Raw genomic sequence first — 18,009 nt, 5'->3', positions numbered from 1 at the left:
GATTCCAATGCCGCCAAACCCTCTTTATCCGTTGGACCATATTTTTTTTCACAGGTTGTTAATTTTCTCGAGCAATGATATGCTCTTTTCCTTCCAATTCTTGAGTAAGAATCCCTGCAATAGCCAGATCACAAGCATCTGTTTGCACAGTAAATTCTTTTGACCAGTTTGGATTTGAAAGCACTGGCTCAGACATCAAACATTCTTTCAATTGTCTGAAGGCAATTTCCGCTTTTTCTGTCCACCTGATCTTCTTGGGTTTGCCTTTAAGCAAATCAGAGATAGGTGCAGAAATACCGCTGAAATTTGGCAAAAAATTTCTGTAGTATCCTGCCATCCCTAGGAATCTGCGAATCTCCTTGAGTTTGCGGACGAGCAAACTTGGAGATCGCAGAGACTCTTTCAGGGTTGGGTTGATATCCCTCCTCTGAAAGAATAAACCCTAAGTATTTGATTCTTTTGAGGCAAAACTTGCATTTCTGTAAGTTCACCGAGAGATTTGCTTCTCTAAGGCATTGTGCAACGATCTTCAGATACTTGATGTGGTCTTCAAAATTATCTGTCGCAATGATGATGTCATCAAGGTAGGAAAATATAAATGGTTCATACTTTCCTTCCTTTAAAACAATATCTAGAACTCTAGACATAGTAGCGCTGCTGTTTATCAGGCCAAATGGAAGACGCTTGTACTGATAAAGTCCTCGGCATAGGATTTTAAAACTGGTATACTTTTTGGAACTTTCTGCAAGTTTGACCTGCAGAAAGGATTCCTTCAAATCAATGACAGTAAAAAATGTGTTTCTTCCTAAATTATTAAGAATCCTCATGGAACTTGCAAGCGGATATGCATCTCTAATAGTTTTTGAATTCAGTTTCCGAGCATCCAGACAAAGTCTCATGTCTCCATTTTCCTTAGTCACTGGTACTACTTGGAGGGCCCAGTTGGCGTTTGAGGGTTCAATTATATCCATCTTCAGCAATCTGTCGATTTCAGCATTGACCTTTTTTTGAACTGTAGGGGACCATGGATGTGGGTTGAGGTGAATGGTTGCATTTTCCGACAGTTCAATATTGTGTTCCATTACATTACAAGCTTCGAGAGTATTTGTTTCAGATGTTTTGAAAGAGTTTTTCACTTCTTCTAGCATTCTGGTTTGTTCATCTGTTAAAACATGAGTGCTTATTTGAACATCATTGTTATTATCAATGTTGCAGGTTGTAATTTCTTGTGTAGACCTAATTTTCTCAAATGTCAGTTCAATATTGAACAATTTAAAGAAGTCCATGCCTAAAATGCACTTATTTTCCAATTCAGGAACAACCAGACACGGAAGTATTTTTGTTTCTTGATTCACATTAAAAGGGATGTCAACATATCCTACAATTTGCATTGGCTGGCCGCTAGCGTTTGATATGCTAATATCTTTTCTATCGGCTGTATTTGCAGAAAACTAGTTATATTGCCGAATTGCTCACCTACTATTGATACATTGCTGCCACTATCAAGTAAGCCATGAAGCTGAAGTCCCAGAATATCGAATTTTAAAAGTACCTAGCGTCTCCATCTAAGTTCACAAATCTGAGTTGATATTAATATGAAAATGATTGTGGTTGCTTCGAATTATCAGAGAATTTTTATCAATTTCTGTGATTCGCTTCTGAAATTCCCTATTGTAACTTTGGAGGAAGTTTCTGGAGGATTTTCAGTGGCAGGAAAACAACCTCCTTCAATTTTCCCTGACCTGGTTTTTGATTCACAGTATGGGCATTCCTCATAGTGAAATTCTGGAAGACCACAACTGCAACAAAACACAGTCCGCCTTGAATAGCATCTTGTGTAATGGTGTCCAAATTTTCGACAGTTGTAGCATATTTTGCGATCAGGAATTTTGTAAAATTTCAGAATATCGTCCAACGATAATTCTCTCCAACCATTCCTAGGTTTGTATTCATCTGCTACTCTATTTTGGTTACTCATATAGCGGTTTTGATTACCTCCTATATTTTGATTTTGAGACTGATTATTGTTATTAGTTCTCCTGTAATTGTTTTGGTTGCTTCTGGGATTCTGCTGAAAAATCTGTTGAGAATTTCTGGTGTTGTTACTAGATTGGATATTTGAATGATTTGCAGCAAAGGGAGAATCAAATTGAGTCAATCTATTGATTTCATTGACTTTATTGTTTTCAAAAGAAAGTGCAAATCGATTCATCAAAGTTTCATTGTTGTTGTCGATTCTTGTACACAAACTTTCAAGTGATTCCAAATCTGTAACATCCAAGAGAGCCAACTTGTCTCTGTAGGCAGGTCTCATTGTATGCCAAATAATATCAAATTTATCCTGTTCCGATAATGGACTTGTCCTGCACAAAAAAAAATTGTTCCATTCGAACTAGAAAATTAGAAAACAGTTCAGATTTACCTTGGTACATCGAAAAAGATCTTATTTTAATGTAATGATCAATGTTTTTGGGTAGGAATTGATTCCTCAAAGCCCTAATAAAATAATCCCAATCTTTGTAACGTAAGACCGGCCATTTTGCCACAAACCAACCTATGTGCTGCCCCAATCAACAAAAGTGTGCAGACTGAAATAAATCAGCTTTAGACATATTCTCTGATTGAGCAAAAAACTCAACTCTCCGTAAAAACAAATTTAATCCAATGCCATTATCATTTCCAGCATACTTTATTGGCCATTGCGAAACTGCCATAGCTTTTCGATTCGAAAACTGATTTTCATTGAAATTATGGAACAGTGGATTACTATTCCAAGTACGAATGTTTGATTGAATGTTGAATCCAGGAGGAAGCATAGTTCCATCAATACTAGTATCAGGGAAATTAGAAATGCATGGATTGAAATTCAAATCCAGATTTGGAGCACCATTTTCTTCTAACAAATCTTCCATTTTTCTTTCCGCTATTTTCGGTTTGGTTCCAGTATACTTTTGTGCACTTCCTCCATTCCAGTTGCTCTCATCCTTTCCGCCATTTCACTATTTCGCGGTGCCTTGGGCGGCGCCGGAATATTCAATCGCGAATTGTCACGCACCTTTTCCTCCTTATTATTCTGCTTTTGCACACTATGATTCACATCATCAGCTTTTTTCTCGAACACTTTATTTAATTCCTCCCTAAATGAGGGGGAAATAGTAAGCCTCCGTATTTGCTTTTCACTCATCTTACTCATTTTCATCACAGGAATGTCCTCTTCATTTTCAGAAATACTGATTGCTTGCAAAAATTCTTCTTCACTTTCTTCACCTATTTTCGCCATTAGTGTCCTTTTTCACTTTTTCAAATTTACCTTTGTTTGCACTGATAAAACTTTTCTTTGAGAATCGGCCTTTCTTTACCACCATGCAGAATTTCTGGTAGCATTATCATTTTAAATTCTAAATAAAATCTAAATTAATTCATGTACTAAAATCACTTCTAAATTCAAAATCCAAAATTCAAAATTACTTGCTAATAAATCACTTATCACTTAAAAATTCTCATGCAGTTCACCATAAATTAATCCCATTCAATTCATTCTTATTTTACAGTACTTCAAGGAAACAAAATCTACTAAAAATCACTTATTCTATCAAAATTCACTTAAATGCCAATCAGTTAAACTCAGTTCAAAATTCACTTTTTTCTATATACATAATGCACATTATTCAATTAAATTCAAAAGGATCTCTATATACATATTTACAATTATAATCAGCCATTTTATATGAAAACCCAAAACCTTCTTTTATTAAGCGAATGACTCCAAAAAGAAAAACTTCGTCAGGTGGTTCTATCCGCTTCACAATTATTCACGATGGGCGCCATTTGTCACCTCCCCTCTGACCGGAGGGGGGCGCATGAGACTCGGAGACAATAGGATACGATAACTTAGATCAGATGCAGCTAGTATTGGTCCCACGACCCTAATACTTGACCTGCAGCTGGAATCAGGTTCGAAAAGCGGAACCACCACGCAGAATTAAGCGAGCCAATTTCCCAAACCAAAAGAAAAGTTCTAGTCTCACAAGAAATATGGAGTGAAATAAAGAGTACTTACATTTTTATTGTTGAACTTAGCCTAATTACCCTACTGTTCTGTTGGTGTGGATGGTTGTGTAGCAGTGTATCCCACGGCGTCAGCATAACTATCCAGCCTGTCCGGACAGAAATAGGGGAAAACCACCGGCGCCTTGCCGGTCACCCTGCTGCTTAGCACACCATTGTTGCTACCACACCACCAACTCAACAGGATCATCAAAATGCCACACCGAACTGCATGCCTGGATCAAAGAAAGGCCTAATAGGCGTTTGGAAAACACTTTAATGTGGGTGATTTGTAACACACTTTCTTGGGATACGTTTAGAGTTCTTTCGTCTTACCGATCTCATACTATTCCACTAGCTACGCATCGCGATGTTAGCTGTAGCCATCACTTTTGCCATTTTGCCTCGTTCTAGAGAAAACAATCGTTATTAAAAGTGCCATTGGTATACTACTGACGACTCACATCGGTCAGACCACACAATACCCGGCAACTATATAGCGAGAAAGGTAACTGCTAGCACTTGCTTCCACTGCACTGAAACCGTCCCGGTCTGCTTGACGTTGAACCGATAACTACTAGCTCATCATAGCATCGCGTTAGTTTTATCGGCAGATAATCGAGTAGTGAGCAAGTAGAAAATTCTCAAATGAACTTGAGACTTATGGGCAATTGAGAGATCGATATCAATCTCTTATCAAACATCGAGTTGAGCGTGAGCGTATAAGGGTTTCTAAAACCGGTGATGTAGTTTTATGGTAATCACTCCATGATCCTTTCGATGGTATGGTTGAGTGGTTTTATTCGATTGTGGTGGGTTCTAAGCAGCATGCGCCCAGCGGAGCATGTGAGTAGGTATGCGGCGCGATCGATCGACAATTGACAACGATCGATCCGTTGATATTGTTCTGTTGTTTTGTTGTGGAGTGTGATGATTCGACATGGATAATTTGGCTAGGACTCTTATGTTGATTGGCAAGGCTGAGAGCGTAATCAGATGCTCAACTCACGGAAGCTTTGATTACCTACCGCACTTGCCAGGTAAAGGGAGCAGGTTACAACCTTTCATGGGCAACATAGTGCTATGGAAAAATAACATTCATAATTGTTACATTCATGAAAGTGCAATCATTCAAAGGAATATAAAGGTTTGATCTCACCAAAACTGAAACCCGACAATTTTCATCGTGCAGCCAGCAGCCCATCCGTGTACAAATTCGTATCTAGGCATCACTTTTTAGCAGTTTCCGGGAAATCTTGTATGCCTTTTGAGGGTGGCGCCATGTTCTTCGCTTCAAACCGCCCTCGCAGTAGTTCGAATCCAGCCCAAAAATCGGATCCAGAGCATCAAAAAGTTGATTTCTCAGACGTAGATTTCATATTCGATTACTGCTCAGCATCAGCGAAAAATTTATTAATTCTTCTAAATGAAGATCGCATCGGCCTGTAGAGAATAATGCTTGGAGTGTCCCACATTCAGTCCATTCGATGTTGGGCAAACGGTGACGTTTCGTTTTTCTTCGAAAGATTTATAGCTTGTGCTTCAGTAGGTTAAAAAGAATGATCTCGTAACATTGGGGAAGAAGGAATTTGAGCAGAAGATTCCGACAGCCGAAAAATAATTACAAAAATTTTAACAGCGGAAAAAATCGCGGCCATCCGCAACGGTGGCATACTTCGATCCCAAATCTACTACGACGCGTCTTATAACATATATGTTATATATATATATAATATATATTATATATGTTTTATAAAACATCCTCATCACTTCACGACTTCACCCAATCCAGTAGCCACCCGGAGGTGTACCCCCTTTGGTCGTCCTGATGAGATAATTGCGATAGAAACCAAGAAAGAAAAACATAACGAGCGTCGAAGAGTAAACAGTGGGATAATTTCCTCTACTCTATGAATACGGTTTAATCTGCCGCCGAACTCTGGGAAAAAGTCAACAGTCTCAGTAGCAAGCAGAGATCAGCTTCTGTTTAAATCGTGCTCTAAGATCGAACAATCTCCAACGCTCCGGTTCACTGCCGCCTCCCTCCATTTTCAGCAGCTGAGTTGTCCTTCGCCCTGTCCAGAATCAGAGGGAAGTCATTCAACCTAGACGAGGTTGGGTATCCCATGGTTAAAAATCTCTCACCTACACGCAAAAAAAGCGTTCATGAATTCGTGAACTAATAAGTTCACGGTGTATTTTTAGTCACGGATTCTGGAACAACAGTTAAGTTCTGGAAAACGTGACAGGTGTTCCCGAATCCTTGAATTAACCCTTTCAAGCCCACAGGGTCATAAAATCGCATAAAATCGCACGATGGATAAAAGTGAAAACTATCTTCAGCAAAATTGCTTAAAATCAAATCCCCTATCGAGGAAAAATATCAGGCATGGGCGTCCACGGCCCTATGACAACCTAGAACGTCATGAACACGGTGAAGTTACGAATGTGAAAATTTTAGGTGTATTGGCTGATGATTGTATTGTTTCAAAATTAGATTTTTATTCAAACGTATCCGTTGAGTTACTGTGATGTACGATAAACTATTTTTTTAACTTCCTTGGACGTCCAAGGCTACCCAAACATTGCTTGAGTTCAGGACTTGAAATCTACAGCTGCAAGAAAATCACTTTTCAATACTCAAAGCTTCAATATGCATTCAATCATATCCATTACAGCTCTACGGAGCTCAACAGATATGGTAGGATTGTTTTGATATATTCTGGGCAATCCAAACTGTTCTTGAGTTCTACAGCTACTTAGAAGCACTTTTCGGTACTCAAAGTTGTATTTTTGCTGGTTCACGAACTCAGGGACGCTTATTTTTTGCGTGTATTCTCCAATTTTTGGATTTAGTTAACAGAGGCTGGACAGATCGGATTTTTCCGGACGTGTAGCTAGTTTTGCCATTCCATTTCTGATGAACAATGTCCACACAGGGTACGATGCCAAATACAGGCCAATCTTTCTAACCCTCTGAACCTCGAAGGCCGTGGAGAGGTTGGTAAGATGCCGCCCGACTTTGCGATAAGCTGGAAGCATTAGAAGAATAGAAGACTTGGCTTTCCAAATAGAAGGCCTTGACTTATTTTCCTGACAATTGAGACGTCCTTTAGGATGTCTCCAGACAGGGCAAGCATTTTTAGACATTATGAATGCGTTCAACCGCACCTGGATGCCTCTAGGAGTTTTTCGAGTAAAAACCTTTCCTTTATATGCAATATCCTTTCGGAACGTTACTTCTGAGTCCTATTCATAAATGAATCTTCTCGCTCCTATCAGAAGCCACGGACGGGGTTTTCAGCTTTCTCCGCCCAACATGCCTAATAAACTGTTATTGATACCTTACGATGTTATGAACTTGGTGTACATAAGAGGTAAAACATCAAAAAATAATAACCAAGAATAAATGGGCAAAATACTTCAGGAATAACAGAAGGTCCCAAATACGGGCCGAAATGTCGGAACAAGAATATTATAGTTAGTTTGATACAATAATAAGACTGCTAAGTCAAGAAAAAAGTACGTAATAGATAATTTAGAATCATTCAGAAGGTCGATTGCAGAACTATTGGATGCTGAATATAGGGACCACAAGCACAGACTGATGAGTTTGTTTCTTTCCGTGGAGAGGGAATTAGTGTCACTGAGCACAACTTGGGGAAGGGTCGTTTGGCCGAAACCCATTTGGGTTATTTGGCCGAAAACGTTATTTGGCCGAAAGGGTCATTTGGCCGAATAGGACATTTAGCAGAATAGATTATTTGGATAGTGAGAAATGAGGAATGAGTAGTGAGATGTCGCATTTCTCACTCCTGATTTCTCACTGTAAAAAATGAGTAGGGGACATCTCACTTCTCAATTCTTACTACTCACTTCGCGCTTCTCATTTTTTACAGTAATAAGTGAGATATGAGGAGCGAGAACTGACTTACTAATTACTTACTTGGCACTTCTTATTTGTTTACAGTGAGAATTGAGAAATGAAGATTGAGTAGTGAGACGTCACTTCTCACTCCTCATTTCTCACTACTCACTATTAAAAGTGAGTAGGGCGAAGTGAGTAGTTAGACGTCTCAGTTTTCACACCCCATTTATCATTTTTCAAATGACCTTTTCGGTCAAATGACCTATTTGGCCAAATGACACTTTAGGCCAAATGACTTTCGGCCTAATGGTCTGTTCGGCCAAATGGCCCTTTAGGCCAAATGGCTTTCGGCCTAATGGTATTTTCGGCCAAATGGTAGATTTGACCAAACAACTTTCGGCATAGTGGTCTTCGGTCAAATGGCATTCTGCCGAACTGTATTCGGCCAAACAGCTTTTCCCCCGCTACTACGCACCGTCAGGAAAGCCAGCCTTTTTACTCAGTGGTTCTGCTAGCATTATCGCAATCGAAGCACTCCAGGATCAAAAAGCGTTTTCGGCAATGAGCGCCAGAACCCGATTCTTACCTGGATTCCGAGGTATTGTGTAGTACCGGGAACGTCACTATGCAAAGCCCTTCCCACTGGCCGATACGAAGACTAGGACTTGAAACTGATAAAATGAAGATTAGGACAATTTGAAGGATCAGCAGATAGTCACCCGGCTACGATCTGTACATTCCTAGCTCTTACATTATTTCGGTAGGGGTCCTTTCCGGACTTCTTGCAAAGTCCACGAGAACCTCAACACAGTGCAACATTTTTATGTGTCCGTGCCCAGCACGGGATCCTATTGCTGGCAACGCCGCTGTAGTCTCATGACCATCATCTCCACGTTGAAAGAGTTAGCATTAGTTCTTCGATATTTTCAGCAGTGTTGAGCATTGAGTCTTTCCTTTTTTATTGTTATTTATGCTAATGTATTTGAAAGGTCTCTAGGTTGGATCTAAAAGAAGTTTGAATAAAGCCCCTCCATATTACCGGTATCCATTTGGCCCTGGTATCCTTTTCACCTGACGAAAGACACCCAGAGTCAAAACTCATGGAAATAAAAGATAACTATTTTTTGGAGTTTTCTAAGTTATTTAGGTAGTTACTCCCGGAGCTCTTCCAGGACATCTTCCTGAAGTTTTTCCGCAATCCTTTTTCTAAAGTTTTGTATTCGCCTTCCAAGTTCTTGCATTCACCATTCAAGCATTTTCTACTAGAATTCTTGCAGCAGTTTCTCCTCAACTGGCTCTTGGAGCTCATATGGAAATTTCTCTATAAGATCTTCCTGAAGGTTTCGAAGTAATTTATTCGGTAGTTGTTTAAGGAATTCTTCCTAGAGTCCATGTAGGAGTGCATCCAGAAATTCTTGCATGAAACCTTCCCGATGTTCTTTATGAAGTTTCTTTTGGAACTCCAGCTGTAATTTTTCCAAGAGTATGTCCTGTAACTCTTTCAAGAATTTCATATAAAGTTATTTTTCTCTTGGAGATCTGCCAGAAAATATTTCTGGTGTTCTTTAAGCAGTGTTCAAGGAGTGTCTCTTAAAGCTTCTGTCAGAATTCCTGTTGGAATTTCCCACACAGATAGAAAAAGTTGTTGAAATTTACACGAAAGTAATGCACATAAAGGGAATGCCAAAAATAGCGTAATTTTAAACGATATTTTTGCTTGGATGTATGCAATTTGTATTGCATTATGCCACTATTTATTCGATTAAGTGGTATAATGCTATACAAATTGCATACATTTAGGGTGAAATTGATAGAAAAGATTCATGTATGCTCAGAATAGTGTAATTTTCCGCGTCTGTATTTTTTACGCGCTGATTAGTTTTCATTATTTTTTTCTGTGCAGGAGTTCTTACTGGAGTTTTTTCAGGCAGTTCACTTGACGTTTTTCTCTGAAAATCCCTTCGACTTCCTTTAGGAGGGATTTCAGAAAGAATGTCTAGATCTTTCGAAAGAACTCCACAAAAAGCTGGGCTAAGTTGCGCAGGACAACGGAGGTTCTTCGTAGCTTAGAACAGAAAGCACCCCCAGCTGGGGTCGTGGTCTCAAACCCAACTGAAGGAAAGCAGTTACCTTCAATACATTTGTCGAAACAAACCTTCTACAAAACTCCTAAAATAACTTCAATAAAAACTCTTGGGAGAATTTCTGGTGGAACTCCGGAAAGCATTTCAAACAAACTCTAGAAGAAATTCTTGAATTCATCTTGAAAAGATCTTCTTGAAATCGCCTGGAGGATCTCCGAAGGAATTAGTAATGAATTTTCCAAGGGATTCATAAGCAGGTATTGTTCGGAACAGCTGTAAAAAAAATCGAAAAAAATGCTGAGGAATTTTGAGGAAAGTATCTGGAATAACTGTCAAAAGAAATTTTTGAAAGAATTTTCAGAGAGGAAAAGGGTCTTTGGCCGAAACACATTTGCTATCGTTTGCTAACGTACGTTAGGTACGTCGGTCGGTAGTGCTTTTTGCTTAATTCGCTGACATCATCGCTCATTAAAAGTTCGTTTATGGTTTACGACAGTATACCTAAGGGTATGCGATAACACACTTTTTCCTAACGAAACGAAACGAAACGAAATTTAAAATGTCTATGTTGATTCGGATCCAAACGAAACGAAATATAGATTTCTTTCGAGACTTCGAAACGATACGAAATCGAGGTTCATTTAATTCGAAATTTTTCGAAACGAAACGAAATTTTGATTTTTTTTCCGCGGAATTTTTATTGAATTGGTTTCACATTATGTACGCAATTCTGATTCCACTTTTTCGAAGTCGAATAACTGTTTTGCGACCAAAAGGGTTATAAAAACTGAAGAGGCAATCTGTGATAAATCGCCATATTCACGCCGCATATACCATTGGCGATAAGGCAATACCCCAGCATTTGTGCCGCTTTCATAGGAATTCATCGTGGAGCGTGTGCTCCTGAATCTGATCAATTTTATATCAGTTTTATATAAGTAAGTATATGAAAATAAAGAAAAAGATATTTCATATACAGATTCAAATTTCGTTTAAAACCTTAGTTCACTTAAGAATTATGTAATTATGCTGAAGCATACTTCATATTATCTTGTCAGCGTGGTTTTACAGTATTGACTTAGTCAAAATTTGAAAAAGAATTCTTAGATTTATTTTTTCATTTAGTGGGATACTTAACTATGTATCCACATCTGTCAGGCGGATACGCAGATATATAATTTATATTACTAGATCAACATTTGAAAAGGGTGTGTCTGTCAAAATTTATTCCTTCTTATTCCTCGTCTACATATATAGCATACATTTGCTCACTAGAAGAATCATGTGCATTTCACAGATCAATATAGTCTTATATAAAATCAGCTCTACAAACTGATCTATTGTGTGTGTGTCCTTGGCAGATGAGAACAGCTGTTATGGTCAGTATGTGCTGAAAGCAAACATAAGTAAAGAATCGTCAGCAATTTTAATGATCTTTCAACCCGTTCTGGATTTTTTTTTGCAAAATGCGTAGATCTGGAAATGCCCACAAATCTGCAATGTTCCTCACATATTGTGCAAATAGTCCACGAAGAGCTTAATAACGTTTCTTAACTGTACACGTCGTAGTTGCTAATCATGGATGGCCGAGAAACAGCAATTAAATCACCAATTAAATAATATTCTTGGGATACAAAAAAGTTATTCTTATTGTATACTTGCTTCGGAGTTTCCAATTCATGAACAATAACGATGCTGGTCAATAACGGTGCTTATAGTCAATTTAGTATTAGGAGAGAAAAATTAGTGTAACACTCATTGTTTTAAGAGACCGAGGTATGCTCTGCATCTCTGTGAGCGCTACAGAAAAGGAATCGTTGGTTAGTTGAGAAGGTAATTCATGTGAAACCCCTTGGTAAGCGACAAAATATTTATTGTAAACGAAGTTATTTTGAATACAAGAAGATGAAAACTGTGTTTCAAATCAATCCAACGCAAGATCAATGTGCTTCGTTTAATAATCTTCTACAACACGATCGATTCCGCACTAAACATTTTTGCAGACATTAGTTTTATCACTTCGCGTTCTCCCATACTAGCTAGCGCGATCAGCATCAAGACGATCAATTGCACACTGGTTAAACAAATTTCTGCTACGCGATCATTCCGCATTCATATTGTGCAAATAGTAAAAAAATATCACACAATTTTAATCATGGAAACACTGAAGACGTTTTATAGAAGCAAACTACTTACGTATTTGTCGACTAAGAATGGGGTTAGTAAGCGTTAATAGAAAAATTTGTATAACTTTCACCCAACCAGGGGATGGCAGATTTTAATACAGTTCTGCATAAGAACCTTACAGAAACTGTATAATAATTGGGCATATACAATTCTGTAAGCTTTTTATACAAGTATTATTGTATTAAAATAATACAGATTTGTATTATTTTAATACAATATTTCTTTAAAAGGCTTACAGAATTGTATATGCCCAGATTTTATACAATAATTGTCAGATTTGTTTTTTGGGTGTTGTTTTGAAAACAACTTAACGATTTTGTTCAGCGGCGCAGCCAAAATATTTTTATAATATAAAGTATGGATTAGTTTAAATTCGTTTCGAAATTCCGCGGAATTCCGTTAAATTTCGTTAGAAGCTCGTTTTTTCTAGCGAAATTTTTGAAATTTTACGAAACGAAACGAAATCAAGAAATCAGATTTCGCCATGCTTAATTTCCGCGAAATTCCGCGGAATTTCGTTTCGAACCACCTGAAACGAAATTTTTCGAAATACCGCATATGCTTAAGTATACCATCGTTGAGTAGCCCAAGCCAAGCTTTCATACGTCGCTCGAACAGTTGTATCCAGCAAACACGAAGTATTTTAATATGACCAACTCTTTCCCTTCGAGGTGAAGCTGGCAGTAGAGGACGTCCATGGGGCAAGATTATCTAACTCATAAAATCACTCGTATAATCGTTTATACTGCATTTCTGAGTGATGATGTATGTGACATTTTCAAGCACCTATCTTCAACAGATTTGCTTGTAACTAGTTGCATTAAATGGGGAATTCGTTCCCAATGTTTCCTGCTGATAACTGACAAGAGCGGTCATTGCACTGCATTTCGGAATAATAATAAATAAATTATTTTTTTCCTCGAAAAAAAATATTCGAAAAAAATCTGTAACACAACTGGAATTGAGATTACTACATATTTTAAATCTATTATTAAAACTGAGCGAAAAGCCAAAACTTTATGAATTTTGTAGTACGGGATCTATTTTAAATTTTATTTCATTTATTTATCAACAAACAGTAACACAAATAATCACCAACTGATTTTCAAAGCTTATATTACTATGCAACATCTAATATCCAATGACTATATACTAGATAAATTATTCAGATTCCTTTTAAAAGTAGAAAAACTTCTTCCACTCCATTGATTTCGAGGTAGATCATTCCAAATTTGTATGGCTCGTAAACGATAGGATTCTTTTAAACTATTTGAAGGCATCTATGAACGATGAGTTTTGAACTTCTTGAAGAGCGCGCATGTCTGAAGAAATCTCGAAGGTAAATTGGAGGGTCGTTTATAATTTTGAATGTTCGGATACAGATTCTAAGCTTTAAATGACTTGTAAAATCACATCCAAGTATTACCTTTTTATAATTAGATACATGGTTGATCTTTTTCAGATTAAATGCATATCTGGTGACAGCATTGAACCCTTGGTTAAGTTTTTTTAATTTTTTTTTCTTAGTTGCAAGGCCAAACAAAATATCTCCATAATCAAACAATGGAACCACAGACAAACAGACATAACACATTGATCATTCACTCATCAAATTCATCGTCGTTCAAATACTAACGACATCTGTTGATTTCAGTTAGTTGGGCAAATCACGAACCAGATGGCGGTAGTGAGCAAACGTCAAACTAGAGCAAATCCTATGAGAGCGCCGCGAGTGATCGATTGGCCAACTAATGATTATTTGAATTGACCAGTAAATCAGTGAACGATGGAAATTTGACAAGTGTTATGTCTGTTTGTCTGTGAATGGAACTAAGAGAGACCTAACCAATTGAACCTGGATATGTTGGGGAGTACAATGTCTCAGTAAGACAAGGGAGTGTAAGGCATTATAAATTTTACTGCACACGACATTAACCTGAGATGTCTAGTTTAAGTTCGAATCTATCATTAAGCCAAGATATTTTGACTATACATTAGAATATTCAATGATATCGTCACCCACTCTTATTGATGGTACCTTCACAAGAACGGCATATTTAAATAATCGTTTGAGTTTTTCCTCCGTTGAGTATCAGTCCGTTATTCTCGCACCATAGCAAGATACTCTAAATGTCATAATTAATTCGATTTACCATTTCAGATATTGTATCAGGCACTCCTGATATGTATAATTGACAGTCGTCTGCATATAAATGAAATTTTCAATATGACAGATTTAAAGGTAGATCATTGATGTACATCGAGAAAAGTAACTGTCTAAGATTTGAACCTTGTGGCACTCCAGGTAGGACAGGAATCAGTTCGGATTGCTGGTTGTTGAAATCAACGCATTGGATTCGGTCGGATAGATAATAATTTTATGAAAATTGGTCTAAGTATAAATTATACTTCAACTTACACAACTGTCTATGATCAATAGAATTGAATTTAATTTCGAAAATCTGAATAATTTTGCCCATTGGACACCCATGACTTTATTTTCCTATGGTTGTCAACCTGTAAGCTAACTGCCGAACAGTCAAATTTCCAATTATTTCTAAAATTGATTTTAAACATCAAGGTTAAAAATATGTTGTTGCCTAGAAAATATATTCTTTCGAACGAATTAAAAAAAATCAACATGTTTTTCAAAATCAAAAAATCCAATTGCATCATTCGCGAACCAGTCTATCCGGATTTGTTTATAATCCCAACATTTTATTCCCGAAAAAAAATCCAATAAAAAATCACCTCTCCCAGGGTGCACCTGACGCCAGTAGTGGTGCAAAAGTTGAAGATTGGGTGATTAGGACCGCATAAACCCGGCCGCTCCTGTTTGCGCGTTGCTGTCGGCGATGGCGTGAAGCGTGAAAGTGAGATGAGAAAAGTATTACAATAAATGTAAATCACGGAAGGCGATAAATTAAATTAGGGAAAGGTAGGCTCGCCCAGAAGAGAGACCAACAATTTACCCTTCTTTCCCGTTCCCTCATTTTGCCGCCTCCGGGAAAGTAATTTTTCAACAGCAGAAATTAAGTACCTACCGTTCTGATTCGAAGTGCGAACAGATTCATATTCCAGAAACATGGGGATTTCCATCCCTAGCGGCCACAATTGGTAAGATTAAATTTATTTGGAATTTTCAAGTCCTAAAGGTGCTCCAGTGTCTGGAACCTGAACCTGTACGGTACAAACAAATCAGCTAGCCGGGAGAACAAAGCGGCCGCAGGGTAAGCCTTCCACGCGGACCTGACCCAAAAATCACCAAGCAGAACGAGAAAAAAGGGAACCGATTAACTGGGAATCCTTTCCTTTTTTTCAAATATCTTTTGGCGAATCATTTTCCCAACGACAGCCACTTAAACGGCAGATTAATGATCGGCCGATCTAGCACTGCAATGTGTGCGCCCAAAACCACGCCGACTTTGGCAGGTGGAGACAAAGCCATCATCTGCTTTAAAGCTCGTCGTCGCAGTGAGACTGGATGTCCTCGTGTGATTGTGTATTCGCTGGAGGCCATTAAAATAAATTTCCATTATGATGATTGCGATCGCTTATTTCGGGATGATTATCGTTCATTAGTGGGAGTGTAAATTGATGGCTCCGCATCAGTCGCATGGCCGTTTGACTGACCCCGTTTCTCTCGTTCGATTCCGGGAATTAAACGCCCTGGTTGACCTCCTCACTCAAAATCGCAGTCGATTTACAGGACGCGACATTAGGAGGCAGCGCATTATAAAGTAGCATAAATTGAAACGAGATAACCAACGGGCAGGACGACGTGCATATTGTAGGTACGGGTAGGCATGAACAAAATGACAAAAGAAAAACTTTTTGTACAGGTAGCTCGGGCCAGTGGCAGTGTGAAATAATTTAGGAGGAAATTAAATGCAGAAAATGACAGAAGAGGACTTAATTTAATTAAGGGAAGAAAGTAGGTTAAACTGTACGAGTGCACTAGATACTGGCGATGGTAAAGTAATCTCAAAGTTTTGAGAGACAATTAGCCAAAAATTTGAGACAAGAAAAAAAGAAGGGAAGAGGAATAAATTCTATTTAAAATAGTTCAAAATGAGTGTGTTTCCAATTGTTTAATCTAGACATCCGAAAGCCATGATCATAATATTTATTGTTGGAGTTTTAAAAGGTAAGTAAGGTTGAATCACCCAACCTGCAAATAACAGATTTTTTTCAAGGCCTTGCCCTTCTTCGCATAATTGTCCCATGTTAGTTCTGGGAGATTTTGACTTTCCATCACCGACCGCACTATGTTGATGTGTTTTTACCGAAAACACTTGAAGATATAGAACTTAGCTCGAAAAATCTGTGAAAACAACATCAAGTCGATTTGCCCCTTTGTTTAATTTCTATGCATATTTGTCTCGTGGGCAATAAACTCATCACTATGGTTACTTTATCTGTTAGTTTATGGAGTGTTGTTTAGGAAAATGGTAATCAATGCATAGTTCTCGCAAGCCTTGCTACTTTTAGTGGTAAACAAGGCTGGCTAAAAGGATCTTCTTTATTTTAAGTGATAGCACTGTGATCCACAACATCAACCACATGGAGAGTACAGTTTTATATAAAGCATGAGACGAGATATGTCAGTAGTCATAATTGAATTCAATCATTCAGCTGGGCTGATAAGCGTAAAAATCCGCAAACAAGTGTTATATTTCTCAGCATAACAGTCCCGCTAAGCTATTTTTATGCATAAAAACCCAGAATAATCCACCTAGCGTTGGTGGTGCCTTTCTCGCATTTAGTTGAGACACCAACCTTATATGGAGTATATATGGTCCGATGTACCATTTTCTTCATAACCTTCAAACGCAATGACCGATCGTTATAAAATTCAATAGTGATCAACAAGGCTTTGTCTCCTGTCGAATGAAACTTGTTGCGAGAAAATCGGTTAAGGATTACTATATGGAAAGTTGTCTAATGTTTTTCATAGCTTTTGTGCACACACATACGCACACACATACACACACACACATACACACATACATACACACGGACAGACAGACATGTGCTCAGCTCGTCGAGCTGAGTCGATTGGTATATAATACTATGGGTCTCAGGGGCTTCTATCAAAAGTTTGTTTTCGGAGTGAAATGATAGCCTTTCGGTACAACTTAGTTGTACGAGAAAGGCAAAACGTAAATTATGTTTCCGAGCTAAAAACTTGAAAGAAATCATAGGAATGAAACTCTCCCAGTAGTCTAGTGATGTAAATTCCTTTAACAGTATACACGTACCTATGAGATCTGGAGTGGAACTTATAGTTTTGTTCCAAATGAGAATTGTTAAGATACTTTTTTTTTAATTTGGTACAAGTATGCGTAGAACGGTATATCAGTTTGTGCCCACAGGTCATGATTGTCTTCCGAGATGTAGAGATAAAGTAGGCGCTGGTCACGAATAATTTTATACCAGGTTTTCTCGTGAATTTGAATGTTTGGCTGCGTGTGCAGCATTGTCATGGTGATTTCTTCTTGCTGCCTCCACTGTTCTTCAGTCCTAGCGCCTATCGATGTAATCGATTGACATTTTCACCCAATCAGCAACCGTTACGATGATGACAGAAAATTGGTATGATTTTTTATGGCTTAATGGCACATGAAAATCTAACTTCAGTCGTTCTTCGAGTAAGTGATTTTTTTAAAATATATTTAACCTTCCAAAACTCGGACTGTTGTGTAAATGAATTTTATTGTCTTTATTTACGAGATTTTCGGCCCTAGGCCATTTCATCTCGATCCTTTCTGTAAATCATTTCTGACAATGCCGTGAGATTTAATTCACAGACCGCATGATGGC

The sequence above is a fragment of the Armigeres subalbatus genome, chromosome 2 (assembly GCF_024139115.2).
Source record: "Armigeres subalbatus isolate Guangzhou_Male chromosome 2, GZ_Asu_2, whole genome shotgun sequence".
NCBI lineage: Eukaryota > Metazoa > Arthropoda > Insecta > Diptera > Culicidae > Armigeres > Armigeres subalbatus.
Note: the sequence above shows the minus strand (reverse complement) of the source record.